Raw genomic sequence first — 12,582 nt, forward strand, 5'->3', positions numbered from 1 at the left:
ACAAGTAGACCCCAAAACGGGAATGGATGTGGCGACACTGAAGAAGACAAATGCATGTCATCTTTGTCACCAAGGGCCATATGTAGGTAAATGGCAGTTACCGAATCGTAAATACCGAATGTTACCGATTCGGTATTTACAAATCGGTAAATGCCATGTAGGTAATTATTCAGTAACAATTACCGAATCGGTAAGATTCGGTAATTACCGAATCAGTATTTACCATAGGAATCAATGGCAATTACCGAATCGGTAAATACCGATTCAGTAAAATTACCGATTTCTCAAGGGGGACAGGGTGTCACTTTGACACCCTGTTGCACCCCTGATTCTGGCTTGTGTGCCATGTGGCACACATACATGCCCTTAGGGCATGTATTTGGCCACCTACATATGGCCCCAAATCGGGCATTGGAAATGCGAGTGTCCATTGAACCCAGCAAATCAGTTGCAGCAGGAGGGAGAGACAGTGCAGGTGCCTGAAATGATTAATACTGTGACAAAGCCAAGATCGATGAAAGGGAGGACATTGGTTCCACAAGCGCAGGTTCCCCAGCCACCGAGAATCCCGCAAGGGACTCGGACATACCAGCAGATGTCTCTCATTGATGGGCTTGACGAGTACAGTCCTGACTCGTTGGTATGACGGTGCCTGAGGGGGGAGGAAGACTGCACTCTTGGGGCAGTCTAGGAGGTAGACCAGAGGTGACCGTTTGTAGAAGCTGACATTGACGGGCATCCTACCACCTTTTTGGTTGACACTGGTGATACCCGTTCTACTGTTAGATCTGCAGTAGTTCCCAACCTACCCCTCCCGAAACAATCAATGCAAGTTGTAGGAGTAGCAAACAAGAAAATGACAAACCTTTTGACTGAGCCGATCCCTGTGAGAAAAGGGACTTTCCGAGATAGGCATCAGTTTGTGGTATGCGACTCAAGCCCAATCTGCCTGTTAGGAAGGGATCTTTTGTGTAAGCTTAACTGAACTATTTACTGCAGAACAGATCGACAATTTGATATATCTGTACTAGTCAAGAACTCATCATCATGCATGCATTTCCTTTTCCTCCCATTACAGATTTATGATGCTCGGCTGGCAAGATGAATGGGTTGTCCATGTGTAATGTTTATCTTTGTCAAACCTTTCCTTCAAATCCCACTTTCCATCCGTTCATTGAACCCCTAACCATCTTCCTCCCGGCTGTGTGATTTATTGAGGTGTGACTAAATCGAATTTACATAATTAATTAATCACACATTTGCTGGGGCGGATGTGGTGAAAGCAACACCAACTCAAGGCGGGACGAGGACCTTCTTCTGCTATAAGTATATAGCCCACACTGGCAATATTATATGTATTAGATTGCCCACCCACCAGTATTCGATATTCAAGATTTTCCAGAGGAACATAATCCATATTAATTGAGAGCATCATACTCCTTCCAGCACTAAAGGTTACGCTTGTCCACTTCACAGCTCATCTCGACTTCAGTTTGTAACTTGTACTAGCCCACCATTCTGATTTATGTTACTTTAGCATTGCTTATCATGGTTTCTGGTTTGGCAGTCTTCTTCTCGTGAACTGTACTACTAGTCACACTCTAGTCTCCCTCAGGTGGCTCTCTCATTATTTTTGTGTCAAAACTTGCATATAAAACGGCTTTACCTGAATTGCCATTAATTGAACAAATAAAAGGATGCCTAGAGTGAGTGCGTCTTCATTCTACTTTGCCCGGAGGTGTAAAACCTAATAAAACGGCATTAAGTCAGTTTTAAATATGTCAATTTAATTAGTCCCTGCGATCAATATTCATTCCTCATCCTACAGTTTGAGTTCGGCTAGGAGGGAGTGAAGCCTCGGTGCAGGATCTGGTGCTTACTGCTTCACTAGTATTCGACTAGTCCGCTAGCATGCTGCTGCTACTGTCTACTATCACCACCACAATGGCCCCTTTGGAAACCAAACCATCACCATGCAGCTATCGCTTCGCCTGATCACAGGTAAGAGAAGAACTGTGGGGGATTCATTGAAGATGCAATAATCTGTATAAACTGTGAAAATAAATTCACACACCCACACCCCTTCCGAGTCCACAGGGCTTTATATAGTTGCAGACTGCACAGACTAGGAGGAGAGAGTAGGAGGACAAGTGAGGGTGCCGCAACTATCTGTTGTTGTGTTACACTATCGGCAGATTTAAAAAACTGGCTGTGGCCCTGCGTCAAAGGAAACAGTGCAAAGTAAAAGAGTAACCCTCTCCAAAAAAGATTTATATCATATGTAAACTAAGAATGTATTCCCTAACAAATATAAACTAGAAGAAAAGCTCACAACACCTGACCCACCCCTCTCCCTAACCCCAACCAATGTCCAACGAAACTCCAAAATCCAAATTGTCCAAACAAATGTCCATAAAAAATGATTCCAAAAAACCCAATCCAATTTCCCCAACTCCCACATTCCCACCCTCTCCCCAACAGGTCCCATCCACCCAACAAACAATTTAAAAAAGGGGCAAGAGACTGAGGCCCAGCGGCGGGCTAGGAGTCGGATCTTCCTCTCCAGCTGGTCCAAACGCTCCTTTATCCGGCTTTCCAGGCGCGCAAACGTCCGGAGCATGCAGTGCAGAAAGGCTCGAAGTGTACAGGGTGAGCAGCAATGGTTGAAGAATGGCAGCGGGCGGCTGCCGGACCACCGAAGCCACTACTGGGGCCTGGCGGGGGCCTGGGGCATTAGAGGCTGCAGCGGCTGCCGCCTCCTCTACTTCTTCCTGGGCCACCAGCCGCTGATATTGGGCCTTGATACCTGAAACTCTAATCACATCCACATCTTGGGGGCCGAGGAATCGAGGATACCACACATGTTATGTGCTGCTAGTGCTACTGTGCCACTATAACATTTTATATGTTACTGTTTTGCTAAGAGTATTGGTTACAATTTGTCTTTTTCTTTCTTGATATAGCTACTCCTGCCAATTCACCATCTGACAGGCCAGAGAGAGCAACCAGGACCTGGCAAAAGGCAGCTGGAGGCCATCAGGGCCCAATATCAGCGGCTGATGGAGTAGACAAGCATTCTTATTCTCTCTCTCATGTTTAGCTAAATTAATCTTGTAGGCATGCCAGCTCGGCTTGCGCCATAGACAGACATGCTCTTGTCGCAGACTTGCGATACCTTACTACTGTCTGCAGGTGGGGCAGCTGTACTACACAATTATCTCATTTTCTATTATGGCCAGGCTCTGTTAAATGGCAAATGATCAATTTCACTTTCGCCCTGACTAGTCTACAACAAGGCAGATGAATAGTTACTAATATGAATGATGATAAACGTCACAACGCTACGTGAGGTACTGGTATTGTAATTGTTGTAACCATACAGCCGATAGGCCACCCATGGCTGACACTGTCGTAAAATCCCATTTGTAGGGATTAAGCATGGGCGGATTTTGCGGATCCACGATTCGCGGATTTGCGGATCGTGGATCCGCAAAATCGGCGGATTTTGCGTATTTGGGGATCCGCGGATTTGGGGCGGGGCTTCCATGCGAGTGCACATGCCTCTTGTGTGTTTAAAAGGTACACATGATGAAGAGACAGACCCTCCTGGTCACAGGAACAGCAAAGGGATTGCGCTCCTGAAAGTCAAGGATGCAAAGGCCTCTGTCCAGCATCACAGCTGATTTCCAACGGTAGATTTGGGAAGAAGGCACACCTGCCCAGCCTCGATGACGAGCACGATTGTTTTTTGGGCTGATGAATGAGTGACTGCATTTGAGCTCCAACTAGTTCCAGCGACCATGTGTGTGTTAATATGCAATCGCCCCGAAGGGCGCAGGGGTCCCTTAGGTGAGCTGTCCATCATAGTGGGTCAATGGCGGGAAGACGGTGCACACCGCGAGTGTGTGGGCGGGGCTTCCATGCGAGTGCACATGCCTCTTGTGTGGATAAAAGGTCTTAGACCGATCAGAGCAGTAGATGAAGAGACAGACACTCCTGGTCACAGGAACAGCAAAGGGATTGCGCTCCTGAAAGTCAAGGATGCAAAGGCCTCTGTCCAGCATCACAGCTGATTTCCGACGGTAGATTTGGGAAGAAGGCACACCTGCCTGGCCTGTTGTAATTATTGTACGATGGCGCCGGCAAGCTGCCAGCGCCATCCTAAAATAGTTACTAAATTAGCTTCAACAGGAAGCTCTAATAGATAAAATCGAGCACCTGCTTTATTTGATCTATTATAGCTTCCTGTTGAAGCTAACTTAGTAACTATTTTAGGATGGCGCCGGCAGCTTGCCGGCGACATCGTAAAATAGTTACAACAGGCCAGGCTTCAACTTTTGCCCCGGGCCCGGATAAGCCGCTCGCGGATTTGCGAATTCGCGGCAAATTCACGGGAGTTCGCGGATCGCGAATTTACCGAAAATTCGCAAAATACGCGAGCGGAACGGATTTTCCGCCCATGCTTAGTAGGGAGTGGGCCTCGGAGGGAGGTGACTAATGAAGGGTGGGTTCATAATATATATGTTTTGCTTGGAAACTACTGTGAGTCAAGGCAGTAGTCCTAAATACAACCTCAAACATTTTAACAAAAACCTTGATAAACAAAAACATTCCTTGTTTAGTCTTCTCCCCATGGATTTTTCCATTTATAAATGCATTGTTCTTCTAGCATTATTTTAGCACCCTTGTCTTTGCTACTCCGGCACGGTTTATGTTTTACATTCTCTTCATCCAGTCTCCACCTATGATTGAATACCATCCATCCATCCAAACGTGGCTATCATTCTCAACAAACCTTTCACCAACATACATTTGTCATTTACCCACCCATGCATCCTTGCTTTGAGTTGACCCATCAAACCGCTTGGAGGATTCCTTTCACCATTGTTAGAATTAGGGGTCTCTGGTTGGTGCAAGTATTCACTTGTGACAAGCAGGGACCCTCTCCTCTAAGTCAGGGCAAAGGCCTACTCCTAGAATTAACCCCTGCTCACTCTCTAGGCGGCGTGGCGCAAGCAGACAAGGCTAAACTCCAGAGCACATACGGTTAAGCATTTAGTGCAACACACACAATAAATCACCAACCCCCACACAGGGACACAAGACTGTAGTTTTGTAAAAATATATTCCTTTTATGTATAGAAACTTTCAAGCAGGCTTAAGGCTTTGTGCTTCAGACGTGTTTCCAGTTACTCTTTAAAATGTTGCCACAGTGCCTAAATATAATGGACAGTACTGAAAATGCTTTCAATTACTTGAAAATGACTTCACAGTACTTAAATAGTTCCAGTTTAGGTTTAAAAAGGATTCCACAATACTTAGAGCAAGATGCGGTGCTTTTTGGCAATGTTCGTTAAGGCTGTACGCCTCTTAGTGCTCCTGTGCGCCTCGTATGGTGAAAACAGGAAGGCCTCGCTAAAGCTCATGCGCCTCGCGTTAGACGTGTACGACGTGGCCGGTTTTGGAATAGGGGTACGATTCGTACTGCTACTTCCACCCGGGCCTTACACTAGCCCGCGCCTTGCGGACACCTCTGTCCGGGCGCGACGCACGATGCGGAGCGTACCAGGGGCTCCTGAGGCACAAAGGGCGGTGCGAGCCGTAGCTTCAATGCGACTCGCACCGCGCACAAGTACAGTACCTTGATCTCGGGGGTCGGGCGGACGAACACAGGTGGAGATCGGGCGTCCCACGTCGAGGTGCGCTTCTCCTTCGTTGCGAGCTACAGCTTGAGGGCACAATAGATCCTGCACTCGGAGGGCAGCAGTGCGTTGGGGTTTCTTGATCTTATGGTCCGTTCTGTGTTTTGAAGAGGGAGGGGGCAGCGGCTTGAGGTGAATCCAGCGGCGAGGCGCTGTCAACAGAGCGTCGTAATGGAGGGGCGAGTTCAGGTGCAGGCAGTCTTCACGGTGGGTTCTACAGCTCGGGGGCCACAGACTCACGTTGTTTGGATTGGACGGTCCGTTCTTGCGGTGCGAGCTCCGGCTCGATGTTTCAGCAGGTCGCGGTGTTTAGGCCAGGCCTTCACGATGCTAGTTGTTGCCCAGTCGGTCAGAGGTCACTTTGCTCAGCGGGATGGGGCGCACAGGCTCTCAGAGTGTGGGACAGATTCCCAGTCGCACTCAGGTCACCGGGGTCAGTGCTGAAGGGGGAAATACACCAGCAGCAGCTTCCTTCTTCAAGGGAGGGGTAGCGCCCACTGTTCCTGGGGCGCAGTTCAGGGGGCAAGTTCACCAGCAAGCCCTTGGAGATTTGTTTAAGATGCACAAGTGAATAAAACGTCTCTCAGTCTTTTCTTCCTCTCTCCTTCTTACAGCAAGGAACCTACCACAGGCCAGTCTCTCAGGATTAGAGACAATAGTCCTCCATGTAGCTTTTCCAGGTCCTTCTCTTCAGGCAGAGTTTCTTCTTGGCGTCAACAGGATCTAATTTCTTAGGAGCAGGGCTCCCTCTTTTATACACCATTTCTTTTGTTCTTGCAGTCCAGGGGCCTTTGCCTAATCCAGTCAGTCTCTGAGCACTTTGTTTTCCAGGCTCTGGTTTCTTCTTTCAGAGTGTGGGGCAGGGACAGCAGACGCTCCGCAGGAGGTGGAGCCAGCATTGTGAGGACAAGTACAGTCCACGAGCACTCTGTTGACAGTCTTCCCTCTTCCTGGACCAGGTGTCGGGCAGAGTCATCAGTCGCTCCCCAGGGGGCGGAGCCAGGATTGTGGTGACAGAGCACAGCCCTATTCAGAGTCAAGGGGCACTCCCACCACCCACTCTGGTGTAATCCCTCTATTCGCCACCTGTCATCCCTAGCCCTGTCACTTACACAACCCAGACAACAGATACACATCCTGGCAGAGGCGGGCTGAAATGGTTAGGCAAGAAAATGCTAACTTTCTAAAAGTAGCATTTGCAAACACAGGATATTAAAATAAACTTTACTAAAAGAAGTATTTTATTATTCTGAGTTCAGGCATACTAAACTTGACTTTCTACCATGTTCCCTGAGCCTGCTGGAATTATAGAGTAGAGTAATTCCAGCAGCCCATTCTGGCCTATGAGAACAGGTAGCCTTACAATAGTGAAAAACGAAAACGGCTGTAATTCACTATTAGGACATGCCACATACATCAGGGCTTGTCCTACCTTATGCTTACAATGCACCCCACCCTTGGGCCTACCATAGGGGTGACTAATATGAAGTTAAGGGAAGGTTTAGGGACAGGCAAGTGGGTGCACTTGCCCAGCCAGCATGACAGCACCAGACTGCACGCAGGTTCTGCAATGGCAGACCCTAGGCACATTTTACTAGGCCGCTGGGACAACCAGTGCTGCAGGCCCACCAGCAGCATTTGTGTTTACAAGCCCTGGCACTCCTGGTGCACTTTACTGGGGACTGACAGTAAACCAAATAAGCCAGTCATGGAAACCAATCACATATAGCAATTTACAGTAGGGAGAGCATATGCACTTTAGCACTGGTCAGCAGTGGTAAAGTGCCCAGAGTCGTTATACCAACAAAAACCGGTCAGACAAAATACAGGAGGAAAGCAAAAAGTTCAGGGATGACCCTGCCAAGAGGGCCAAGTCCAACAACCATACACTTTCACCCACCCAGGCAGGCATCCTTTCTTTCACCTTTCACCCATCCTTCAACCGCCCATGCATCCTATCAGCCACCTCTATCATCCCTTCACCCACACATCCTTCTCTGACAGTGATATTACATTTCACCCATCCTTCCTCCTTCCAAGCTTCTTTTGCTTTTCCGTCAACCCATCAAGGTCTGAGATTTCGTCATAAAACGTTCTTTGCTGAGTTGAAGATAGAAGAGGCTATTAGTTACTCAACTCCCGCTGTATATGCTGATGCTAAGTAAAGGGTGTCCTTGACTATTCACAACTTAGTCTCAACAGTACAGTGTACATTCTTGTAGCGAGTGTATAAATTGTAAATAAGCAAGCAATAAGACTCACAACCGCCCCCACCAGTGCTGCTGGCTCACCCCCTGCAGCTGCCACATCTGCTCCCTGCTGGCTGGCATCGCCGTCTCCGCTGGCCCTGACACTTGTGGTCGGTACGGCTAGAAAAAACATTACACATTGTTTAGATGCCATACACACCTCCCCCTAATCATATCTCTTTCGTAGCAAGATTGAAAATACATACACCACACACATCACTACAATTCAGGGACAGACAATATGTCCTATAAAAAATAATAAAATATCCGGTTGGGCATTTTGTTGGTGGCAATTTTTGAAATGTCGCTCAAGAAGACAACCTGTAAAGGACTGGACTCAGTGTCTAGAGCAGAGGTCTTCAAACTTTTGTAGGTTAAGCCCCCCCAGGTGATTTTTTTTAGATGTTGGGCCCTCCCACCACCTGACAGAAATTTCTGGACTCGACCGCCACGCGCACATTCCGGGCATATTCAGCGAATAACATTCAATACAATAAGATTGTTTAGTAAACTGCAATTTGCAAGCTGTTTAAACAACACATGGCTGGCTGGCATTTTGCGCGCCTGCCTGTGTAATTTTAAAAGAAACTTTCAGGGACGTTTTAAGGATTTTGTGGTGTGGGCCAAATGTATTTTCGGGGTCCCTGTTCAGACAAGCTTTGATTTTAAGATCTAGTCTCGGCTCTTTCATGCCTTCTTTGGTCAAATACTAAATGTGTGTACATCGGATATTCAGAGATAGTGATGTGTGTTTTCAGTATGTAACACAACAGCAGTTCACTAATATTACTGCAAATAATCTGTCACACCCTTCTATTTCTCATATGTGAGGTCATGTATTGATCTAAAATACACTTTTTATATGGATGTCGCATGAGGCATAAACACATTTTGTCTGCAAAATGTCTGTAATAGACTTATACACATTGAAAATGAATAATTGAAAAGCGCTATTTACAACATTATGTTTTAAAATGATTCAAGGTAATGAGGGCAATACTGTAGAATAGTGCTGGCTCCTTCACCACCACCACCCCCAACCCCCCCCCCCCCACACACACACACACACTCCCACCCCCTTTGAAAGGCTGGGGCCCTGGGCCAGAGCCCACTTTTTTTTTTTTTACTGAGTTTTATATAGCGCAAACTTGACCTGAATCAGGTATCAGAGCGCTTTACATAGCACAAGTTGCATTACATGAGGACATATTCATTTTCTTTGTTAGGCACGGGGAGATTAAGTGATTTGCCCAGAATCACTGGATTTTCAGCTTCAATGCCGAGACTCGAACTCTGGAAACTTTTCTCCCGTCTGGGAAGAGCTAACTCTCCCAGGAGGGGGTTAATTCACAGCGCTGAAATGCTTCAGCTGCAGTGGGAGGCAAGGGGTCTCCTCTGCTAAAACCGAAAGCGTGTCTGTTTGTATGCTTTCGTTTTTAGCAGAGGAGACTCCTTGTATCACACTGCTGTTGAAGCTGTCACCTCCGTGAATTAACCCCCTCCTGGGAGAGTTGCACGGAGGACGGAACAAAGGTCAGATTGTAGTGGAGTGCGCGCCCCCCCTGGGAAGGTGTCACGCCCCCCCAGTGGGGGCGCCCCACAGATTGAAGAATACTGGTCTAGAGCTATTGGTGAATCTGGGTTTTTGAAAAGAAATAAGACTGGGCGGACAATCGGACTTAAGGTCTTCTTGGTAGGAAAATGTAAGGGTGCCGTCCTCCTCACACTTCCTTTCAGCCGTGGTGCACGGTATTCAGTTCACCATCAACTGCTACTAATATGTAAATATTACTAAGCCTAGATGACATGAAGAGCAGAAGACACAACTTTGTGGTATCCAATGTGACCATGGCCCCTCTCTGGTTTTACTGATTGGACATGAGATAGTAAAAGAAAGCCTTCCCATCTCAACAAACACGGGTATAATACCTTACTTGGGCATGCAATCTGCACAGCAGAGTAGTAGTACTAGTGTACTAGTAGTAGTGAGGACCAATGGGTTCTCTAAGTCTTATATTACCACCACAAGGCAGTCCACAAAATAGTTAAGGGGAGAGGGAAAGCTGACTGAAAAACCAGAAGAAAGCAAGCTACAGACAGACTAATACAGACAGAGGTAGTTTGAGGTACAAATTTAAATACAGACACTAGAAATATAAAATAACAAAGTTAGTAAACAGGATAATGCAGGGATAACAAGAATTTAGAAACAGTAGATTGATCGAAGAGGATTTGGGCAAACAAATTAAATTAGGAAACCAATGAAGGCACGCCCATAATGAGATTTTCCAGGGAGATGCAGCTAAATAGTGAAGTACAGAGGAATATGTTTCGATTCTTAGGCCACTCTCTACTACTCAAGGTCGCTCTGCCTGTGCCCACCACTAGACAAGTGGGAGAAGGCTTCTATCTAGTGGGAAAGGTATGCGCGAATAAGGACAATGTATTCATTAGTGAAGCAAAGCCCAGCCTCGAGAAATGAATCTCAGCAGAGGCCTCTTCTCAGAAATGACGAAGGATTAGTTTAGATTTTTAACTCAAAATGGCAAACACATAGAAAATGGCGCCGCGAATGCTAAATTACGCAAAAAAATACGCAAACATTAATTTTTCTATTCTTACAGTATCTTACACTATGCTGTACTGCACGTCACAGAATGTTTACTTTTTTTTACTTTTATAATACAAACATTCTAGTTTAATGCTCCACATACATGGTTATGTATATAGAAACAAAGAAACAATGACTCACATGGAAATAAATCTCTTTAGGAGTTTTACCAGAAGGGAAACACATAACACACACCTAGAACAATTCTTTTTGACAATAAATGTAACAGGGTCAGGGGCAAAAGTTTCATAGAAAAAGATATACTTTTATTACTTTAAAAATCTTTGCTTATTATCATCAAGACTTAGTTGTCATGCTTTTCATGAAGGGAAGGTGCCGTGAGGTGTGTTGGGTGGAGTTACACACAGTGCATCTCTTATAAAAAGACCAACAACTCCTATTCCATCAGAGGCCACCAGAGGGCACTCCTCGCCTGCCGATGAAACCCACTGAGCACACACTGGATGGAAGGGAGAAGGGTTTCCTCTTCCGGGTCAGCGGCGGCAGAAACAGCACCAGCAGCGGCGGTGACATCACTTCCGGCCTCTGCAGAGGAGGGAGGACCCTGTGTGTCTGTGCAGCTACCTTCATCTTCAGACCCTCACAGACCTCCCAAGGCCCATGATCTGCCCCTGCCCACCCCTGTGCCCCCCCAGGAGGAGGAGAGAGCCTGGACTCGTCTGCACAGGTCTCTGCTCAGGTAGGAGATTGTCAGCACCTTCTGCTGTGTTTGTAGAAATAGACTGAATAATCCTGAAGGTAATCTGTGCACTGCATCTTACTGCACGATGAGGAATCTGTGCACTGCATCTTACTGCTTTATGAGGAATCTGTGCACTGCATTTTACTGCACTATGAGGAATCTGTGCACTGCATCTTACTGCACTATGAGGAATCTGTGCACTGCATCTTACTGCTCTATGAGGAATCTGTGCACTGCATCTTACTGCACTATGAGGAATCTGTGCACTGCATCTTACTGCTCTATGAGGAATCTGCGCACTGCATCTTACTGCACTATGAGGAATCTGTGCACTGCATCTTACTGCACTATGAGGAATCTGCACTGCATCTTACTGCACTTTAAAGACTCTGTGCACTGCATCTTACTGCACTATGAGGAATCTGTGCACTGCATCTTACTGCACTATGAGGAATCTGTGCACTGCATCTTACTGCACTATGAGGAATCTGCACTGCATCTTACTGCACTTTGAAGACTCTGTGCACTGCATCTTACTGCACTTTAAAGACTCTGTGCACTGCATCGTACTGTACTCTGAGTAATCTCTGCACTGCATTTACTACATTTCGTGGGGCACTGCACTGTTCTTTATTATAATATAAGCAGCGTTTACAGATCTGTTAGGTGCATTGATTTTTATACTAAGAGGGGCCTTAGGAGTAGAGGAAATCTGAGCGCTGCTTTTTGCTCACACTACAGGGAACATTTACAGGGAAAACATTAACACACTGCATCACTTATTACTGACACTGTGAGTGGTTGTAATTAAACGTGGGAATCTGTGCACATTGCACTGCATTTTATTTACATTATAAGGGTTTCACATTCCCTGCCCCCAAAGACACACAGGACACCGGCTGCATTGTGACACATCTTTATTCAACCGTGCCCGAGCGCAAACTGCCCTATTCTCCCCCAGGCTCCTCCCCTTCCCTTTCCTGCCATGCCTGACCTTGGGATGCAATCAGGTCAGGCATGGCGACACAACACCTCCCCCTTTTGTATTTTGAATGTTTTATGTCTCTCTCAGAGTTCTTCAATGAGTCGGGTGGGTTTCCGAATGGTTCTTCATGGTCGGCTGATTAGTGGTCGGCTGGTGAGGCGCCCTTCTCTCAAGTCCCAGGCCTCAGACACCTGCCTGGGTTCATGGCAGCTCTCTTCTTGACTCGACAAGTCTGTGTGCCCGTCAGGATTTGGAACCTGAGCGTATGCTGTTGGGTCACTTTTTGAAATGTGACACGTTTCTGGTTGTTCTCTTGATTTCGGACTCAGCTG

General features: G+C 46.7%; 1 protein-coding gene across 1 annotated transcript in view; it reads left to right on the plus strand.

The window, feature by feature from the left end:
• The first annotated feature begins 1,983 nt into the window (after positions 1-1,983).
• Positions 1,984-12,582, plus strand: part of LOC144805601 (uncharacterized) — a 69,244-nt gene continuing 58,645 nt past the window's right edge. Inside the window, exon 1 of the mRNA XM_078672126.1 lies at positions 1,984-2,001. The gene's annotated coding sequence lies outside the window, so the exon portion shown is untranslated. The remainder of the gene's footprint in view (positions 2,002-12,582) is intronic.

Source organism: Lissotriton helveticus, assembly GCF_964261635.1.
Source record: "Lissotriton helveticus chromosome 1_1 unlocalized genomic scaffold, aLisHel1.1 SUPER_1_unloc_16, whole genome shotgun sequence".
Classification (NCBI taxonomy): domain Eukaryota; kingdom Metazoa; phylum Chordata; class Amphibia; order Caudata; family Salamandridae; genus Lissotriton; species Lissotriton helveticus.